General features: G+C 47.8%; 1 protein-coding gene across 7 annotated transcripts in view; it reads right to left on the bottom strand.

The window, feature by feature from the left end:
• ARHGAP24 (Rho GTPase activating protein 24) overlaps positions 1 to 20,072 on the bottom strand; it is a 430,705-nt gene that overhangs the window by 120,322 nt on the left and 290,311 nt on the right. Inside the window, exon 1 of one of the 7 annotated variants that reach the window (XM_081876826.1) lies at positions 11,803 to 12,193. The exons of the other annotated variants lie outside the window; for them this stretch is intronic. The gene's annotated coding sequence lies outside the window, so the exon portion shown is untranslated. Of the gene's footprint in view, positions 1 to 11,802; positions 12,194 to 20,072 lie in introns of those variants that run through there. 7 annotated transcript variants of the gene reach the window in all.

Consider the following 20,072-nt stretch of genomic DNA (forward strand, 5'->3'; position numbering starts at 1 on the left):
CACTCACATACAAAACCAAATCTCACTACAGCCAACCAAAGACAATCAAGCACACCCTAGGCCACCTCAACCTCTCTCACCACCAAGGAAATACAGTGGTACCTCCAATTGCAGAAGGGATCCATTCCGGAGCTCCAGTCAAATCCTGAGGTTTCCACAACCGGAGGGACCGCATCTGTGCATGCGTGTGCAACAAAACCCAGAAAAATACTTCTGGGTTTGCCGTGTTTGCATCCTGAAGGATACGCAACTGGAGGTGTGTGTATCCAGAGGTACCACTGTACAACAAACGAATAGTAAGAGAACCCAAACTCCTAGTGAAATTTCAAAGAGAAAGCAGCAAAGAAACACTTTGGCCCAGTGCAGCCCACAGAGAGAGCGCTGGAGCAACAAGTCACTTCTGCATTGAAACTTTATTTCCCTATCCAAGCCTGACTTCAGATGCTCTCTGGAAGCGACGCAGCACCTTTCTGTTTGGTTTGCCACCTAGTGGCTAATGCTGAACAGGTAACAAAGCATTTAAACTGAACATCTATATATATTAAGCAATGGGCCCTGCACCTTAAAAGCATCCAAATCAAATGCATAAATCATCTCAATGATCCTTCCAACAGCTTCACAAAACAGGCTAGTAGTCTTTATATAAATCATCCATGTATATCTTTATACTGAATTTCTGAAAACCCTCCACATCGTTTATTAAGGTCAAGCCACCGGCCACAGTTTCTACCTCTCTAAGGTTCAGGTAGAACCAACCTCAGCACCACCCCTGCCCTGCAGTTCTGGGGTGCAACTGCAGAAATGACCAAGCATTCAAACCTAGAACTTCTTTCACACACAGTATATGGCTCAGATGGATGGTATCTTTAAAAAAGCTGGCAGTAGGGAAAAACAAGCAGTCCACCTGGCAGTCAAAATTCTTGTTGGATACAAATACTGCAACCCCCCAGAACACTAGAGGATGCAAACAACGTTCATACAGTGGCGTAGCGTGGGTTGTCAGCACCCGGGGCAAGGCAAGTAATTTGCGCCCCCTAACCCATGGATTTGCGCCCCCTAACCCTAACCCCCAGATGTTGCGCCCGGTGCGGCCGGCACCCCCTGCACCCCCCACGCTACGTCACTGCGTTCATAACATAGAAAAGAAAAAGGGAAGTGACTTTTATTTCCAGTAAAAAAAAGGTAAAGGGACCCCTGACCATTAGGTCCAGTCGTGACTCGATTCTGGGATTGCGGTGCTCATCTCGCTTTATTGGCTGAGGGAGCTGGCGTACAGCTTCCGGGTCATGTGGCCAGTATGACTAAGACACTTCTGGCGAACCAGAGCAGTGCACGGAAACACCGTTTACCTTTCCACTGGAACGGTACCTATTTATCTACTTGCACTTTGACGTGCTTTCGAACTGCTAGGTTGGCAGGAGCAGGGACCAAGCAACGGGAGCTCACCCCGTCGCGGGGATTCAAACCACTGACCTTCGGATCAGCAAGTCCTAGGCTCTGTGGTTTAACCCACAGCACCACCCGCATCCCTTTTTATTTCCAGTACTTGACAGTAAAAAATAACTTGAGCAGCAGCAGCAGCAAAGTTAGCCCAGGGTCTATTTTACAAGACTAAAATTGCCCCAGAAAGGGGCCAGATTTGGGTTCTATGTCTTTGCTAAACCTCCCGCAACCCTGGGTTAGGTTTGTGAACTTGATGAACAGCTGGAAAGGTCATTAAGGTACACCAAACTGCATCAGGACAGCTTTCTTCTCGTGTTACCAAGATGGGTCATAGCCTGCGAACAAGCTATGAGCAGCACAGACTTGCAAAGAAAAGGGTGAGAAGAATGTTCTAGACATTCCAAAGTCAAGGAGATAAGAAATGTAACAAGCAGCGCAGTCCTGAATGCTGGTACAATGGTTCATTATAAAGCTGCTTGACACAGTGTCAGTCTACTTAGCCTCCCCTATCTAACCTGGTGCCCTCTAGACATAATCCATAATCCCCAACCAGTGGCTATGCTCCTCTGGGGTTGGCTGGAGTTCCAGCTCCACAATATCCAGAGGGCACCAAGTTGAGGAAAAGCTAGTCCGCTCTGATTGCCAGGAGATTCGTTTCACTGGCATTGTGAGGGACTCAACCTGGGACCTCCTCCATGTAAATCCCACACTGTACCACAGAGCAAAATTCAACTATGTTTTACTCAGAATAGACCCATTGAAATGAATAGTCATGATTAAGTCCATTAATTTCAATAGGTCTGCTCTGAGTAACACTCAGTTGACTGCCACCCATGATAATAACTTGATTAAAGCTGTGCTAGATGTCCTACTCCTCCAAATTCAGAACCTTTGCATTCTAGACCATCTTCCAAGATTTTGTGGGGACTGGGGCAGAGGGAGAGCGTAGGTATGGTCACTGACAGGCCCACGCAGAAGGGAGGGGAAGCCGGGTACACTTGCCCTGGGCCTCAGAAGGCTAAGCCAGTCAGCAGGGCGGGCACCCAGGAAACAGCTGCCTTTTTGTTTGGGTTTATAATTTTGTTTATAAGGGATTGTAACTGTTATGTAGTGAAGTTTCACCCTGGGCCAGCAGGGGGATACTGTATATAGTTTTCACTCAGGTCTGTAGATAGTTTTCCCTCAGGTCCGCGTCAGTTATTTTAGGCGGGAACTCTGGGCTGTTGTTGTTACAATGTTGACAGCCGGCTGCCTATAAAAGCAGGCCGGCTGAGCTGTTTGCAGTCAGTTCTATTCCAGCTTACGAAATAAAGAGCTAGTTGGAGAAATCGCTGGTCGTCGGCTATGTCAACTCACAACTTAACACTGGCGACGAGGATGGGATAGATGGACATCAGAGCACAGCCAGATGTGGCCAGCCTCTGAACTGAGCTGAATCACTGAGCTGAATCACAGAGCGAAATCACTGAGCGAAATCACTGGACAGAACCAATCCAGAGCTGACTGTTCTGGCTAGAGCACTGTGTTCCATCCATCGCCCTTCACGCCGGCATCGGAATCATGGCTTCACTTGTGCCTCTACCGCCGTTTGCGCCAGCCTCTGAATCATGGGACTCCTACCTCGCTTGGTTCGACTGCTACCTCCAAGCCAACGAGCTGACAGCAGTATCAAAGGATCGTAAGCGGGGCCTATTCCTCAGCCTCTGTGGGCCTGAGGTGTTTGAGACGGCCCGAGCATTGGTTGCGCCCGAAGCAGTCCAGGCAACACCATGGGACACGATCCAAGAGAAGCTCCGCAACCACTACGCACCAAAGCCGTCCAAGATTGCTGCCCGCCATGCGTTCTACCACCGGAACCAGGCAGAGGGGGAGTCAATCAACAACTACACCACCGCCCTGCGACAGGCTGCAATGCACTGTGAGTTCTGAGACTTAGACGATGCCCTGATGGATCAAATCGTCTGCGGGGTCCGGGACATTCAGCTGCAACGGCGTCTCCTCGCCAAGCCAGACCTCACGCTGCAGAAAGCCATTGAGGAGGCTGTGGCCTCAGAAGCTGCTGAACGCTCCGCCCAGGAGATCCGCAAGTGCAGCAGCCCGCGTCTTGCTAGGGAGCCAGTTCCAGTGCATCATGAAGAGGCCAGCAGTGATGAGGCATCCTCCAGTGAAGGCGATGACGTGCACCAGACAAAGCGGGAGCACAGGAAGTTCCAACAGAAGTCCGAGGGCCAACCGGAATGTGCCGGCTGAGGAGGCAACCATTCCCGTGCCAAGTGTCGATTCAGAGACGCCATCTGTAGGAAGTGTTCCAGAAGGGGCCACATCGCTAAGGTCTGCCGATCGGCTCCGTCTGACACCCCCCCTTCATCGACTCGCAAGTCCAAGCCTTCACTCCAGTCTGCTAAGGAAAGTTGTTTCGCTCTCACCAACTGCTGCTGCCCGTCTGGAACCACGATTGGCCAAACCGACTCGCCTACGCGACGCAAGCTGAACGTCACGGTGCTCATTGAAGGAGCTCCATGTGACATGGAGATCAACACCGGGTCTGCCCTGTCCATCGTGTCGTGGAGCACCATCAAAAGACTGGTACCCAGAGTGTCCAAAAGGCAACTCGACTCTCACCGCGTACACCTGAGAGACTACCAGGGAAACGACATTCCCGTGGTAGGCGTTGGCCGGTTCCGGATTGCCTTCAAGGATTTTTCGGGCCTGCTCCGGTTGGTGGTGGTCGAAGGTCAGCGGCCAAGCCTCCTAGGGCTAGACTGGTTTGATGCCCTCGGCCTGGAAGTCACCGGCATCAACTGCATCTCTAACGCAGAGACTGAGGGTCTGGTCAAAGACTTTGCCGAGGTTTTTGATGGCACCTTGGGGCAATATACAGGTACGCCCATCTCCTTTAGCCTTGATCCACAAGTCGCCCCCATCAAGCTAAAGCCACGCCGGGTTCCCTTTGCTCTCAAGGCTAAGGTGGACGAACAACTGGACAAACTGATCGCCCAAGGAGTTTTGGAGCCGGTTGACCACGCCAAGTGGGAAACCCCCATCGTCACGCCTGTCAAGCCAGATGGGTCGGTGAGAATCTGCGCTGACTACAAGTGCACGATCAACAAGGCACTTCAGCAGCATGCTTATCCGGTTCCTGTTGTCCAACACCTGCTGCATTCCCTGGGTGAGGGTAAGGTCTTCGCTAAGCTGGACCTTGCCTAAGCCTATCAACAACTGCCAGTCAATGATGCCACTGCTGAAGCCCAGACAATCGTCACCCACCGGGGGGCATTCCGTTGCCGCCGGTTGCAGTTCGGGGTGAGTGTGGCTCCTGGCATCTTCCAAAGCCTTATGGAGCGTCTCCTGCAAGGGCTTCCGGGCGTGGTACCATATTTTGATGACGTCTTGGTGTCTGCAGACTCACACCAGCAGCTGTTCGAGCGCCTCCGTGCCGTGCTGACCAGGTTCCAAGAGGCCGGGCTCAAGGTAAAGAGGGAGAAGTGCCAGATCGCCGTTCCACAGGTAGAGTTCCTGGGCTATCTTATCGATGCCTCCGGCCTTCACCCGACCACATCCAAGATCCGTGCTATCCAGCAGGCCCCCACCCCAAAGAACAAGACGGAGTTGCAGGCATTCCTGGGGCTGCTGAACTTTTATAACATGTTCCTGCCCCACAAAGCCACAGTGGCTGAGCCTCTTCACCGACTCCTTAGTACAAAGACGCCTTGGGCCTGGGGTCATCGGGAGACGGCGGCCTTCAACGCGGTTAAGGCTCTCCTTTCATCAGACAGTGTGCTGGTACAGTACAGTGAATCCAGGCCGCTGGTCCTTGCCTGCGACGCCTCACCTTTTGGCATCGGTGCTGTCCTTAGTCACCGTTTTCCAGATGGAAGAGAAGCACCACTCGCCTACTTTTCCAGGACACTATCTCTGACGGAACGGAATTACAGCCAGCTCGACAAGGAGGCATTGGCACTTGTGGCTGGAGTGAAGAGGTTCCATGAATACCTCTATGGCAGGACTTTTGACCTCATCACTGACCACAAGCCACTCTTGGGCCTCCTCGCCGGTGATCGTCCAACTCCACCGGTCCTCTCGCCACGCATGCTGCGATGGACTGTTTTCCTGGCTGCCTACCACTACCGGCTCATCCATCGCCCGGGGAAATCAATGGGCCATGCCGACGCCCTCAGCCGTTGCCCTCTTCCAGCATTTGTGGAAGACCCGGCTCCAGCTTCATCGCTCCTTCTGATTGAGGATCTTCCGGCAGCGCCTGTATCAGCTGCCACTGTGGCCTCCGCGTCTGCCCAGGATCGCACCATCAGCCGGGTGCTCAACTGGGTGTGGAGGGGGTGGCCACAAGGGCCTTTTGCATCGGAGTTCCAGCCCTTCGCAACCAGACAACATGAACTCTCAGCTCATTGCGGCTGTCTGCTGTGGGGAGACCGCGTCGTGATTCCCCAGGGACTCCGTCAGCGCGTCCTGGAGGCTCTGCACGTTGGCCACCCGGGAATTGTCAAAATGAAGGCGTTGGCTCGGTGTTACGTCTGGTGGCCTAATATGGACGATGCCATCACTGCCTGGGTGTCCGCCTGTCAAGCGTGCCAAGAGTTGAGGCCTGCACCACCGGCAGCTAAGGGACACACCTGGGAGACGCCAAAGACACCCTGGTCGAGGGTGCACATCGATCTGGCTGGCCCCTTTCACGGCCGGACCTTTATGGTAGTGGTGGACGCCTATTCCAAATGGCTGGAGGTCGCCCCGATGCCCTCCACCACTACCGAAGCTGTCATCCGGGTGCTGCGAGGCCTGTTTGCAACGCATGGGTGTCCTGATGTCCTTGTCTCTGACAACGGACCACAGTTCACGTCAGGCACGTTTGAGCGGTATCTTTTGGGACTGGGCATCCGCCATGCCCTAACGGCACCCTTTCATCCATCCAGCAACGGGCAAGCGGAAAGAATGGTGCGCTCGGCAAAAGAGGCACTGGCGCGCCTGGACCGGGGAGACTGGCATGAGCGGGTCGCCGAATACTTGTTCGTGCAACACATCACCCCTCATGCGGCCACAGGGAGGAGTCCTGCTGAACTGCTTATGGGCCGCCGCCTCAGGTCACCGCTCGACCGGCTACACCCGGACTTTGCCGTGGCTGAACCCCCAGGCTGTGCCAACGCGCCACGGTCATTTGTCCCAGGAAACCAGGTCTTTGCCCGGAACTATGTGGGGGACATTCCTTGGGTGCCAGCCACAGTAGTGGGAGTCACTGGACCTCGCTCGTACCAGGTGGCACTCGAAGACGGACGCTTGTGGCGACGGCACATAGACCAGCTTAGGCGCAGGGTTGGGGACTTGGACACTACCGAGGTGCCCCCAACTGCGCTTGCGGCTCCAGAAGAGACACGTACAGATGGCGAGGCCCCACCTACACCTCCCTCGCAAACTGCCAGCGTGGAGCCGAACCAAGCCGCTTCAGAGGGTCTGCCAGACTTACCACAGACTCAGACCACTCCACTTGCGGAGGCTCCACCCACAGCAGCGGATCCAGGGGATTTGGTTCCAACGCCACCTAGGGTCGCACCACAGCCTCAGCAAGAACTGTGTGGCCCTCCGGACTTGGCTACCAGTCCCCGGCGGTCTGGCAGAGTTTCCAAGCGCCCAACTTATTTAAAGGACTATGTTGTTGGACATGTATCACTGTTGGTCTAAGTATGGGAAATGTAACCAATATGCTTTTGTGCCTAATTGAACCATTACGCGTAGTGCTGTATATAAGGAAACCATTACGATTGTAACTAACGCCTTATCTCGGTGGGGAGGGGTGTCATGTAGTGAAGTTTCACCCTGGGCCAGCAGGGGGATACTGTATATAGTTTTCACTCAGGTCTGTAGATAGTTTTCCCTCAGGTCCGCGTCAGTTATTTTAGGCGGGAACTCTGGGCTGTTGTTGTTACAATGTTGACAGCCGGCTGCCTATAAAAGCAGGCCGGCTGAGCTGTTTGCAGTCAGTTCTATTCCAGCTTACGAAATAAAGAGCTAGTTGGAGAAATCGCTGGTCGTCGGCTATGTCAACTCACAACTTAACAGTAACCTAACAAGGCTCCCACCCTGGGCCTCTGACAAGCTCTGCATGGGCCAAGCCACTGGGTAATATAGAAGGGAGGAAGTTGCACAATCACAGAAGTTGCCAGTTTCCTTAATTGCAAAAAAAAGGGTATTTCTTGCACCTGCTCCTCAACAAAGTCTGTTCCTTGCCCAACTTTCCAGCCTCCAGTGACAGCCATGTCAACACATTTCAAAGGTCTCTCTCACTCCCCCCTGTTTTTCAAATCTACTTTCCCAAGGAATAAAAGTGTTTCTTCTGAACCATCCCTTTTCACTCTCCTGACCATCTATTTTTTATTCAACTCTGTCCAGCGTTTCCCAGCTCATGTTTACTTTGCATATTCCGGTGCCATTCAGAACTGGATAGAAGAAGACAACGCTTCGTACTATTGCCACAGTGCCCTTCATGCTATCCCAACTAGGTTTGTTCTGAGAAAAATTCAGAGGGAATCACATCTCTAACTGATCTGGCTCTGAGATGTCATGCCCAATGTTGCTTCTCTCCCATGACAAAAGTGTGTCATTGTGCAGTCAAGGAAGTTAGCAGAGACTGCGGCCGAGAAAGGTATAAGCGCTGGCATTCTTCACAATCATTCCTGCTCAAGGGGAACAATATTTGCCCTGCCCCCGTGGCTTCACAGTTTGAAACAGCCGCACCAGAAACCACTGGTGCGCAAATATGCCAAAAGGACTCATCTAATGAAGCTTTTATGCCGCAGTACATTTCGCTGCAAAGTTTACTTTTTCCCTTAGCACCCGATAGACTGGTCCGTGACCAAATCCTTTGATGGAAACTCAGTTGTCGGCTGTCAGTTGAGGACTGCTACTTTATTTTGCATTCGAAAGGTTGAGCCGACTTTCCACACTGCGAAAAGGGCGAGCAATGCAAAGTCACCCTCTGCGGATGCTCCAAATTCATTCAACATAACAAGGCTGCACAAAGCCAGAGCAGAACTGTGACAAATGGCAGAATAGCCTTTCTTGCTTTCCAAACAAAGACACAAGCAGCAGAGCTGCAACAGCTCTTATTAGTGGAAAGTGGACAAACGTGCCCTTTGAGGTTAATAACTCTTAAACTAAGGACTAAGCATCATTCACGCACATAAATAAGGCAGAAAACATTTACAGTAACTAGGCAATGCATAATGCGATGGGACATTTGGGCCGTAGCAATTCTAATTAACCTTCTCAGCTTGTTACTTGGGTTTTATTTTCCTGAAGTGTTTTGGTGATGTTTGTGCACTGTGGATACAGAACAGTAATCCCTTCTCAAGCACTCGCATAATTTGCAAAAGTGGGTATGTATTATTGCTTTAGTGGTGGGCTCCGGGACAATAAATGAACTGCAGCAACACCTCACACATATCCAGGTCTGACTGTTTTGGAACCTTCTGCCATATATGGAATCAGCTGGCTCAAGTCATGGGGAGACATATTGAGACCCAGCCAGGGATTCCTTGAGGACTGGGCCTAGACAAAAGGCTTTGCCTGGTGAAGTCTAAGACAGCCAGTTCAAACAGAGAAAGGGTATCTTAAGCACAGCAGCTCTAAAACTATGGTCTAGGGATGCAAATCAGCTCCCCCTTTGGATAGGGAGAAGACATCCTATATAGAGTGGTGCCCCGCAAGACGAATGCCTCGCAAGACGAAAAACCCGCTAGATGAAAGGGTTTTCCGTTTTTCGAGGCGCTTCGCAATTTCCCTATGGGCTTGCTTCGCAAGACAAAAACGTCTTGCGAGTCTTGCGAGTTTTTTCCCTCCCCCCCTTTTTCTAAGCCGCTAATAGCCGCTAAGCTGCTAAGCCGCTAATAGCCGCTAAGCCGCTAATAGCGCTAATCCGCTAAGCCGCTAATAGGGACGAAAAAACCGCTAGACGAAGAGACTCGCGGAACGGATTATTTTCGTCTTGCGAGGCACCACTGTACTTACTTCAGGAAAAGTCATGCTGAAATTACAATGCGGTGGAATGAAAGCATCCACATATCTTTCATATCAGCCGTCTTAGCTACTGTTTATAGAAGGTTTTGGAGCAGAATGATTTGGCCAAGACAAGGAGGAGTGGGATTTGTGGATTACATTAAGGCAGGTGTAAGGGACATTTGGTCCTCCAGATGTTTGCACAACTCCCATCATCCCTGGTCATTGACCATGTTTACTGGGGCTGATGGGAGTTGTAGTTCAACAACATCTGGAGGGTTGGATTCCCCACACCTGCATTAAGGGATCACCTGTCTGCTAATTCGCACACTGAACAGAACAAGAGAAAGTCAGGTTTTGTTTACCATGACTCTCAGAGTTAAGAAAAGAGGATAGTAGGGATGATGTCATTTCAGCCATGCTCCAAAACACCTGCAATTATAGCTGGAAACATCTCAGGCACCTGGGATGCCCCTAGGATGGGTACCTTAATTATTCATTTTGCAGTTTCAAATTATACCTACCCTAAGCGCCTGTCATCACAAGATGCATAGTCAAATGGCAAACAAATCAGCTATTAACCACCATGCTTGCAGTCTATTTCCGATTCCTTTTGCAGGAGTCTTCAGGAAGGCTGGGACCAATCAGCTTTGGCGTATACCCAGTATGGCAATATTCAGTCATCTACATAACGTGTGTGTGAATGTGTGTGTGTGTGTGTGTGTGTGTGTAATGGCCAATTGTTCCCTGACAGCCTCCCAATATTCTGCCATGCTGCTAGTGCAGCCAAGATTCAGTGGGTAGGTTTAGCTCACATGTCAGTGGTGTTCCTGAATGCGCTTCTCCATTCATTCCAATGTGAAAAGGTAACGTACACTACACTTAGGGAAAATATTAGAGTGGAGTGCAACATACCTTTATTTACCGAGCACACACAAAGATGTACTCTGTGCTAAGAGGTCTTGTGATATGCAAACTCTCTCTGTGCAAATCCCTTCCCTATCTTGCTTCCAAGTATTTATGCTAGTTTAAAATGTAAGAGCAGATCAGTAACCCTTGTGGTTGTAGGGAGGGAGGGCACATGAAGATGTGTGGAAAGTTGTTGCTATCTGAATGTGGGTTCTGGTATGGGTCTTCTTCATAAAGATAAGTTTCCTTTCATACTGCCCAGCGCTTCATCTCTGTGCCTTTATACAGTACACCTGTTGAGAGCATCTGCTGATATTTGAGCCTACACCATCCTCACTTATGCCATGAATAATAACACTTGGGGGAAATCCCTAATTTGGGAGGAGATTCCAAAGCAGTAAGAGAAATAAAATTACGTTGCAATAAAACTGGGTGCTATTTTCCTAAAGTTGCATGATTTATTCCAGTTACAAAGTTTGGATTTCCTGTTAGCAGGATTCAAGGACTAGGGAGTCCCAGGCCTCATCGCCTTTGCTAGAATCCTATTTCACACACATCTCAAGTGCTGTTAGTTAGTCAGTGTTTCCCAACCTTGGGCCTCCAGCTGTTTTTGGACTACAACTCCCATCATCCCTAGGTAGCAAGACCAGTGGTCAGGGATGATGGGAATTGTAGTTCAAAAACAGCTGGAGGCCCAAGGTTGGGAAACACTGAGTTAGGTCATTGTGCCATAATTTCGAAACAGAGAGTTTGCATATGCCATACCAGCCTTATTAGTAAAGGTAATGCACATGTAAGCAGAGATATATCAGATGACTTTTTTCATGTAGGCATATAACACTGCAGCAAGTGGCTATGTTTACACAGGTACATTATCTCAAACAAAAGGTAATGGTTACTGGGGCTACTCAAACATTCTTCACCTGTGTGTGTCAAAGTTACTGCTGGTTTACAGAGTTCAATTTTACTAATGGGAAACGACAATAATAAACCCTGAATGCAGTAAAAGGGGGTTGGGAATCCCACATGTTTCCCTCTAAAGTTTGGGTCAATAATAAACATTGCACAATCCTAAACACAACATGCCCTCAAAATGAACACAGGGATGCAGTCACAGGTGAGCAGTGCATCTGTTTTGAACGTGCAAAGAGAGTTGTTGCAAAATATAATTTGCTTGAAAACAAATCAAGAAGCAAAGCCCCATCACCTCCCCACTTTGACTCTCCCAATCCTCAGCATCCACAGTGTGTTAGGAAGGATTAGGGCACAGCCAGATTGCAGAGTAAAGCCACACACAAAAGTCTTCTAGATTTTGGCAGGGTTTGGAATATATGAGATGTTGCTAGAGCTAAGACAACAAGCATCTCCACACATACAAACACACCCGCTCCAAAGCAGCTGGAGCTGGAAACATGCAAGAAATTAAAAGCAAGACTGAACTCTCACCTTCCTCAAGCAAGTATTCCCAGTGAAAGAAGAGCCAGCTACAAATGCGGACACCTCCAGCGCTGCCAGCCCAGGCTGCTGCTGCTGCTGATTCTACGAGCTGCTTCCCAGCTCAGCCAGCTTTGCCTCTTGCACTCCCACTATCTGTGCGCTCGCTGCAATTTCTCCCATGACTCCATCGCACAGGAATGGCAACAACTTCTCTCTCACTAACACCGGTGTGGCACTGGCAACACACACACAGGGAGAGAGAACTGTTGGGAGTCAGGTGGGGAAAGAAGGCAAGGGCGGTTGCAAGGTGAACAGTGGGAGCCCAAAGAGGGGAATGGGACCCCCGCCCCCGCCCTAAACGCCTTTGGAAAGGCTCGGCTTTGAAAGCAGCGCCGAGCTATATAAATCACAGCTTGAGACAAACGGGAGGTCAGGAGAGCAATGAATCAGAGTCCAAAAGGGGCACTGACTCCGAGCCAGCCTGCAGACACAAGAACCCTCTCCCGACTCCAGTCATAAACAAAACAGAGGAGAGGGGGAAAAACTTTTAGACTACAGAATTTGTCATCAAGTACTGTGTGGCCAGAGCCATTGAGTTTTGATGGAAGTTAGGTGCTTGTTGTAATGGAGAGAGAAAGGTGAGAGCAAGCACTTCGGCTATTAAAGAAAGATCAGATGAAAGATGCCCATATACAGCTGTTTATTAAAAAGTCTACCATTTCGTGAAAAACTTATTTTGGACACGTACATAAGTGACTTTATACTTGTTTGATGTTTTGACTCAGTTCCTGCAGGAGGATTCCAAAGGAGGATGTTGGAAGGAAGCTTGCTCTCTCGTTCTCTCTCTCTCTGCTTTTTTCCAGATTTAATAGCTGATGGTTGCGAAAGGAATTTGTGGAATGAAACCCTGAAAGTCTTAATCAGATGGAAGCTGCGAGTGACGGCGTGCTAAACTTAACTCCTACTTTTTCTCCTCCTCCTCAGAACACAGGATACAGGGTCAGCTGATTTCAATGGGGTGGGGGGTTGCATGGGAAAGGCAAAGCAGTGGATTGTGTCCCTAGCGACTTAAAGAGTGCAACTTTGGAGAAAAGACCAATAAAAGTGTGTGTGTGTGTGTGTGTGTGTGTGTGTGTGCGCGCATTTCTATACAAAGCAAGGTAAGATTTAAAGAAGGAAAACAGTGCACTGAAAGTGCTGCAGAGAAATGTATACACTCCCCCCCCCCATACATTAACAACACCTAGTATTGATTCTCTGCAGTCAAGATGTTTTACTTATGGGCATTGTTTGCCCTTAACTTACTGATCTCTTTGAAAAGACCCTCTGTTACAGTTTCAGTACAAGAGTTCTCTCCCAGCCACCCCGGTTCATTCCCACAGGCTGCAAAATCAAGTGGCTTATTGTGCAGGAGCTAAAAATAGCTATTATTATTATTATTATTATTATTCAAGCACTTGCCGGAGTTACCCTTGGGCTGAATGCCATGTGACCAAGCAGCTAGTTAACTATCAGAGAGCAACAAGAGAGACTAAAAAGTGCTATTCAGACCACGGCTGAAAGCTAATCTGTAAGTGGAAATGGATCAGCAGAAATGTGCAGGGGGGAAATGGACTGGAGACTAACACAAAAAAGAAGTGAACTGACTGCATCCTAAAACTCACCCCCCCAAAAAAAAAGTACCCTGAGAGTATCTTTTCATATTTTGACCCATCTTCACTAATAAAATAATAATAAACTAGTTGGATTAAGTTGAATGATTTTCCCATCCCACCGCTCTGCCAAAGGACCTTGGGAATCATACATCACTTGAAGGTCATGGGAATGATTTTTGGGGGCCCCGAGTCATTTCACAGAACATAGGAAGTTGCCTCTTAAATAGAGAAATAGACTATTTGTCCATCCAGTCAAGGGACGTGGGTGGCGCTGTGGGTTAAACCACAAAGCCTAGGACTTGCCGATCAGAAGGTCGGCGGTTCAAATCCCCGCGATGGGGTGAGCTCCCGTTGCTCGGTCCCTGCTCCTGCCAACCTAGCAGTTCGAAAGCACGTCAAAGTGCAAGTAGATAAATAGGTACCGCTCCAGCGGGAAGGTAAACGGCGTTTCTGTGTGCTGCTCTGGTTCGCCAGAAGCGGCTTAGTCATGCTGGCCACATGACCCGGAAGCTGTACGCCAGCTCCCTTGGCCAGTAAAGCGAGATGAGCACCGCAACCCCAGAGTCGGCCACGACTGGACCTAATGGTCAGGGGTCACTTTACCTTTACCATCCAGTCCAGTACAGTAATGTCTACACTTATGGGCAGCAGCAGCCCTTTCCCATTGCTGGCTACCTCATTCTTCTAGCTAGACATGGCAGGGATTAAACTCGAAACCTTCTGCATGCAACACAGGTGCTTCACCACTCTACAGTCCTACCCTCAAACAAGGTAGGGGGAACCTGTGGTCCTCCAATGCTGGTCTCCATCAGCCCCAACCAGAATGGCCAATGGGATGATAGGAGTTATAGTTCAGGGCCACCAGTCTCCCATTCCAGTCTTCAACCATAAATCCCTAGGTTCTTTACTTGGGAATCATGAAGGTTATGTAGTTTTGAAATTGTCAAGTTCACAGCGTGAGCATCCTCACATTCCCCCTGTGTTCGCCATGCTGAACACTACTACATCTTGAACGGTGGGTGGAGGAATTACTTACGGCAAAACAAGACAAGGCAACGTTCTCACAATTATCAATTGTTTGAATGACTCTTTAGAAGTAAATATAAGGTAGAGTGGGCCAAATAGGAAGCAGAAGTTTTATTTTGAGTCAGACCATTGATCTATCTAGCTCAGTATTGCTTACGTTGACTGTCCGGAGTTTAAGACAGAGGACATTCCCAGATAACTTAATCGGTAAAGCATGAGACTCTTAATCTTCAGGTTCATGCCTCTTGTTCCCTTCCAAGTCTACAATTCTATGATACTGTGATTCTGAGCTCCATCTGGAGATGCTGGGAATTGAATCTGGTACTGATGATTTAACATGCATTTACAGCCCTTCATAAATCTGGATTGAGACACTGCTGTGGAGGGTAGAAAGTCATCGAAGATGCCATGTCTCAACTAGGGCCAGGGCCTTTTCAGTACTGGCCCCATCTTGGTGGAACGCTCTGTCACAAGAGACTAGGACCCTGCAGGACTTGACATCTTTCTGCAGGGCCTGCAAGACAGAGTTGTTCCACCTGGCCTCTGGTTTGGACTCAGTCTGACCCTTATGTTGCCCTCCCCTTATGGTCTTGATCTATTCGCTACTTTTAAAATGAGGCTGCATTTTAAATTGCATTTTAACCTGTATTTTAAATTGGTTTTTCTTTTCTTCCCCTATTATGTTTTTACTGTGATTTTATTGGTGTTAGCCACCCTGAGCCCAGCTCTGGCCAGGGAGGGCAGGGTATAAATAAATAAAATAATAATAATTATTATTATTATTATTATTATTATTATTATTATTATTATTATTATGTCTAACTTGGCTCTCACTAGCAACATTTCTATATCATCTTCCCACCGAAGTACTCAAGCAGTTCCTATTTTACAACAATGGCTTACAATCCAAGATACCTGATATGAGAAGAAGAAGAAGAAGAAGAAGAAGAAGAAGAAGAAGAAGAGGAGGAGGAGGAGTTTGGATTTGATACCCCGTCTTTCACTCCCCTTCAGGAGTCTCAAAGCGGCTAACATTCTCCTTTCCCTTCCTCCCCCACAACAAACACTCTGTGAGGTGAGTGGAGCTGAGAGACTTCAAAGAAGTGTGACTGGCCCAAGGTCACCCAGCAGCTGCATGTGGAGGAGCAGAGACGTGAACCCGGTTCCCCAGATTACGAGACTACCGCTCTTAACCACTACACCACACTGGCTCTATCAGCACAGTCCTGATAGCTTTTTGAGAATTATTTGTGTGTAGTATCCAGGCTTTTGCAGCAAAATGTTCATGACATTACCTTTTCCCCATTTACCATGAATGAAAGCTGCTGTTACTGTTGGTGTGCTAAGCAGCATTTTCATTAGCTTGCATCACAGTGGTGTTTGTTTGTTTCTTTGTAAAATGGGGATAAGAGTAGCTGTGTAAGTAGCATGAGTAGCATGAAGAGTAGCTGTGTAAGTAGCATGGCTGCAAACAGATCATCCTATGGGGCAGGCATCTAGGTCCTGTTCACTCTCAACAAAACAAGCAACCTCCAGCTCATATCTGCCTCTTTCATTCTCTCCCATCATCCTGACAATCACTCATTAGCCTGTGACATTGGATGGACAATTGCTTGTTTTGGGGTGTCAGATGTGCTCAGTTGAGTCACAAAGTTTTTATAGTTTTAGCACCTGTTAGCCTTGCAATGCCAACAAATCAGTGGGAATGGGGGCTAGATTCCATTCCAGTGTCTGCACAAGCTGACTGTTAAAACACAGTCACGATTCAGAACCGAAATGCCAGGCAGCTTGTATTTAAGCTAGTTTCAGCCCAGTCTTCTGTGCATTTACTTGGAAGTAGGGCAGACAGACAGTGTTCAGCTATGGCTACCTCTGAATATGTAGGATTGCAGTCTTTGTCCTATTGGGTTTAGCTGGAATAAACAGGTATGTTAACTCTGTTATTATCTGGCAGAGAAAGGGAGTCACAAATTTAAAATAATTTGGAAAGTGATTAAAAATAAGTATCCAAATTATAAAAGATATACCGGCAACCCTGCTTGAAATCTTCCTTGCAATCAGTGATAGAGTTAGGAACACTTAAATCTCTTCAAATCATTGGGCTTTATTCTCTGTTGCATAGTGGCCAGTTTGTGCATCCCTTCTGTGAAGCAATTATTTCTTTAAAATAGGATTTATGTACCACTTAATCAACAAAAACAAAATATCATTGGGTGTCAGATATCAATGTTCAACTATTGAATATTGAAAATGAAATCAAACATTAGAAGCAGCTGTCCAAAGCAGAAACCAAATGCAATATATATTTCTGAGCAGCAAACAGCAACATCTAAACAGTACTGAATACATACTAATAGTCAGGGAACTGCCATCAGCTCAGAGGCGGGAGGTGGAAGGGCAATTGGGTTACAGGGAGCCGCCAAAGATCTTGAGAAGCAGTTCGTCCTCCGGGGAGGAGCGAAGCCATGCCTCCAGCGGGGAAGGGATGCAAGGATCGGGGGATGCAGGGGAGAGCCACAGCGCCGAACCTGAGCAAAGTGTGGGGGGAGGCAGGTCCCCCTTTGCCCACACGCAGAGAGGGGAGGCGTAGGATGGGGGTCAAAAAGCTGCTCTGCCAGGGAAAGTTTAAGGGCCGCCCACTCCCAGATTCTGCTAGCGACTGAGCAGACATGGAATTGCACTGTGAACGTTTTGGACAAATAATAAAGCCTTGAAAAGACCAACGGGGAGTCTTGCCTGTTTGCTCTCGAGCAACCAAGCCGGCAATAACACTAATATTCAACAACCAAAACCTGAGTGGACTTTGGTGGTGATGATAATGACATAAGAGCCCTGTTGGATGAGACCAGTGGTCCATCTACTTCAGCATCTTGTTCCTACACTGGCAGCCAGATGCTCATGTGAAGCCCATAAGCAGGGTTCAACAGCATTATTCCCCCTGTAGTTTCCAGCAACTGGTAATTGTTGGTGGCAAGGAAAAGTAAGTTTTAAAAGGGTAATTCCCTGGATGCCAAAATCCAGGTTTGGGGCAAGTACTCTTTGATGAGAGAACCCCAGCAGATATTTAAAATCACAAAACATGCAGCAATGTTAGGTGTGGAAATATAAGCTGTTAGACCCTTAAAAATATGCCCTTGTGAGTTTCAAAACTTTCCTCTTGCCTTAGCATAGAAAAGACCTCACGTTTGGTAAGTTTAAAATGGTTTACTTACAAACTCTCCAAAGGTCAGGTTCATGTGCTTTCCCATATATCAGTCAGAAAACACAGGCAAAAAAAAAAATGGCTTCATTACAGTGGTGAAAGTTCCTAAGTGATTGGTGTAGGAACACAAGAATGGCTTGTCAGAGCCATGCAGGCTGAGCTTTGAGCAACCAGCTCAGACCTCTTTACACCCTGATCTTCTTGGGTAGAGTGAAGGGTAACAATATGCTTAATTACCTTCCTCTCAATGTGAGGGGGTGTAACCTAGCTAATCCTGGCAAGCAGCTTACTCTATGGTTTTAACCCCTTCATGCATTAATTAAACTTCAGCATGTTGGTTATATGAGGTGGGTTATCCCACAGTATTCAGAAGTATCCTGCCTCAAACAGTGGACGTAGGTGGGGAGGGCAAGGGAAATATGCTTTTTCACCCTAATGGAAGTCTATGAAATAAGCTGGCTTAAAAACCAATCTGAATCTGGGTTTTGAAAGCGGCTGTAAGTCTTCATGAAATGTGGGGCAGACAGTTTTAAAAATAGTTCATTTTTTTCAGGCAACACAGGAAGAAAAGAAATACTATTTTTAATAACAGTTGTGTTTACTTTTACCTCAGAGAGAGCCAAGAAATGTAGGAAGTCATTATTTATTAATTCGGGTTGTTAAAAGCAGGATAGCGCCTTAGAACAGATCTTCAACCTTGGCTTGTTTTAGGGTGGGGGCGCCTTTTTTTTATGCTTTCACAAATGTAGCCTTGGGAGCTACAACCTCTGCTTAGCCTGTCCAGTCTTCGATGACTGAACGAAGTGAAAAGCCACGCATTCTAATCTATACTTAAGGATGTCTGGGAGATGGTTTACAGTCTTGCTGTTTGGCTCGCTCAACAGAGACAGAATATTAGCAGCCCGCCAACTTCTTTCTATGTAATTTATTAGGACTGTAGCTGAGCCCCTATTTTGCTCCGTGAAGCCATCTGTTACTGCTGTCCTGTGTGAGAGGACCCTTAGTTGCTATTAATGAGAGAGCATTGAAAAGACATTTTAAGAGGCAGTTGCACCTTCTGCCTCTTTCCCGAAGCCTCCATCTTCATTCTTTTGAAGTCAATTAGATTGCTACCATTGATTGGGGCGGGCAGTGATGCAACTGGTCCCTCAGTGGCCACCTCTTCTAATGTGTTGACTAAAACAACCAATTTCTTTTGTTTTGAAAGCTGCCTATCCTACACTCATAGTGAACTCGTTCTACGAGTGTCAATTGTTACGTAGCAAGAACTGGCACAAGAGGAAGATGTCAACAGGCTTGGAGGAACCCAAGGGTTCCAGAAGAACTCCCTTCCCCATTTTTCTTAAGAATAAAAAATGGGGTGAGAAAAAAAGCCAAGTGCTGATTGAGCATGCCTAGTGGTCACAGGGAAGCAAGTCAGAAGATTAACAGTACATGTTAAAAGGATCTAGGGGGTCCTGGTGGACCACAGGCTTAACATGAGTCAACAGTGTGATGCAGCAGCAAAAAAAATGCTACTCTAGGCTGAATCAAGAGAAGTATAGCGTCCAGATCAGGAAAGTAGTAGTACAACTCTATTCTGCCTTGGTCAGACCACACTTGGAATACTGTGTCCAATTCTGGGCAGCACAATTTAAGAAGGATGTTGACAAGCTAGAACGTATGCGGAGGAGGGCAGCCAAGATGATCAAGGGTCTGGAAACTAAGCCTTATGAGGAACACTTGAAGGAGCTAGGTATGTTTAGCCTAGAAAAGAGGAGACTGAGAGGAGATATGATAGCCATCTGCAAATATCTCAAGGGCTGTCACATGGAAGAGGGAGAGTGCTTGTTTTCTCCTGCTCTGGAGGGCAAGACTTGAACCAATGGCTTCAAGTTACAAGAAAAGAGATTCCTACTAAAGTTTTGGAAAAACTTTCTGACAGTAAGAGTTGTTCGGCAGTGGATCAGACTCCCACGAGAGGTGGTGGACTCTTCTTCCTTGAAAGTTTTTAAACAGAGGTTGGATGGCCATCTGTCATGGATGCTTTAGCTGAGATTCCTGCATTGCAGGGGGTTGGACTAGATGACCCTTAGGTACATTCCAACTTTAAGATTCTATGATTCTAGGGTATCCTGGAAAATAGCATGGCTGGTTAGCTGGAACCCTGACCAGGAGCAATGGTGATGATGGTGGGGATACAAATTCATAAGGAATGGAGAGAGAAATTAAATTAATTTTCCATTTAAAAGTGAACCTACCTAATGCACACTTTTGGAAACAATATGCCAACTGAAACACAGCTATCCTTTGAAATTCTCACTTCTCCAAACCTCCAGCCAAGGAATGTGTGCAAAAATGCACATGCTAGGGTAAAGTGTGCATAAAACTGTATATATTTGTGAAAATAATATACA

The sequence above is a fragment of the Podarcis erhardii genome (assembly GCF_964252035.2).
Source record: "Podarcis erhardii genome assembly, chromosome: 9".
In the NCBI taxonomy this organism is placed as follows: domain Eukaryota; kingdom Metazoa; phylum Chordata; class Lepidosauria; order Squamata; family Lacertidae; genus Podarcis; species Podarcis erhardii.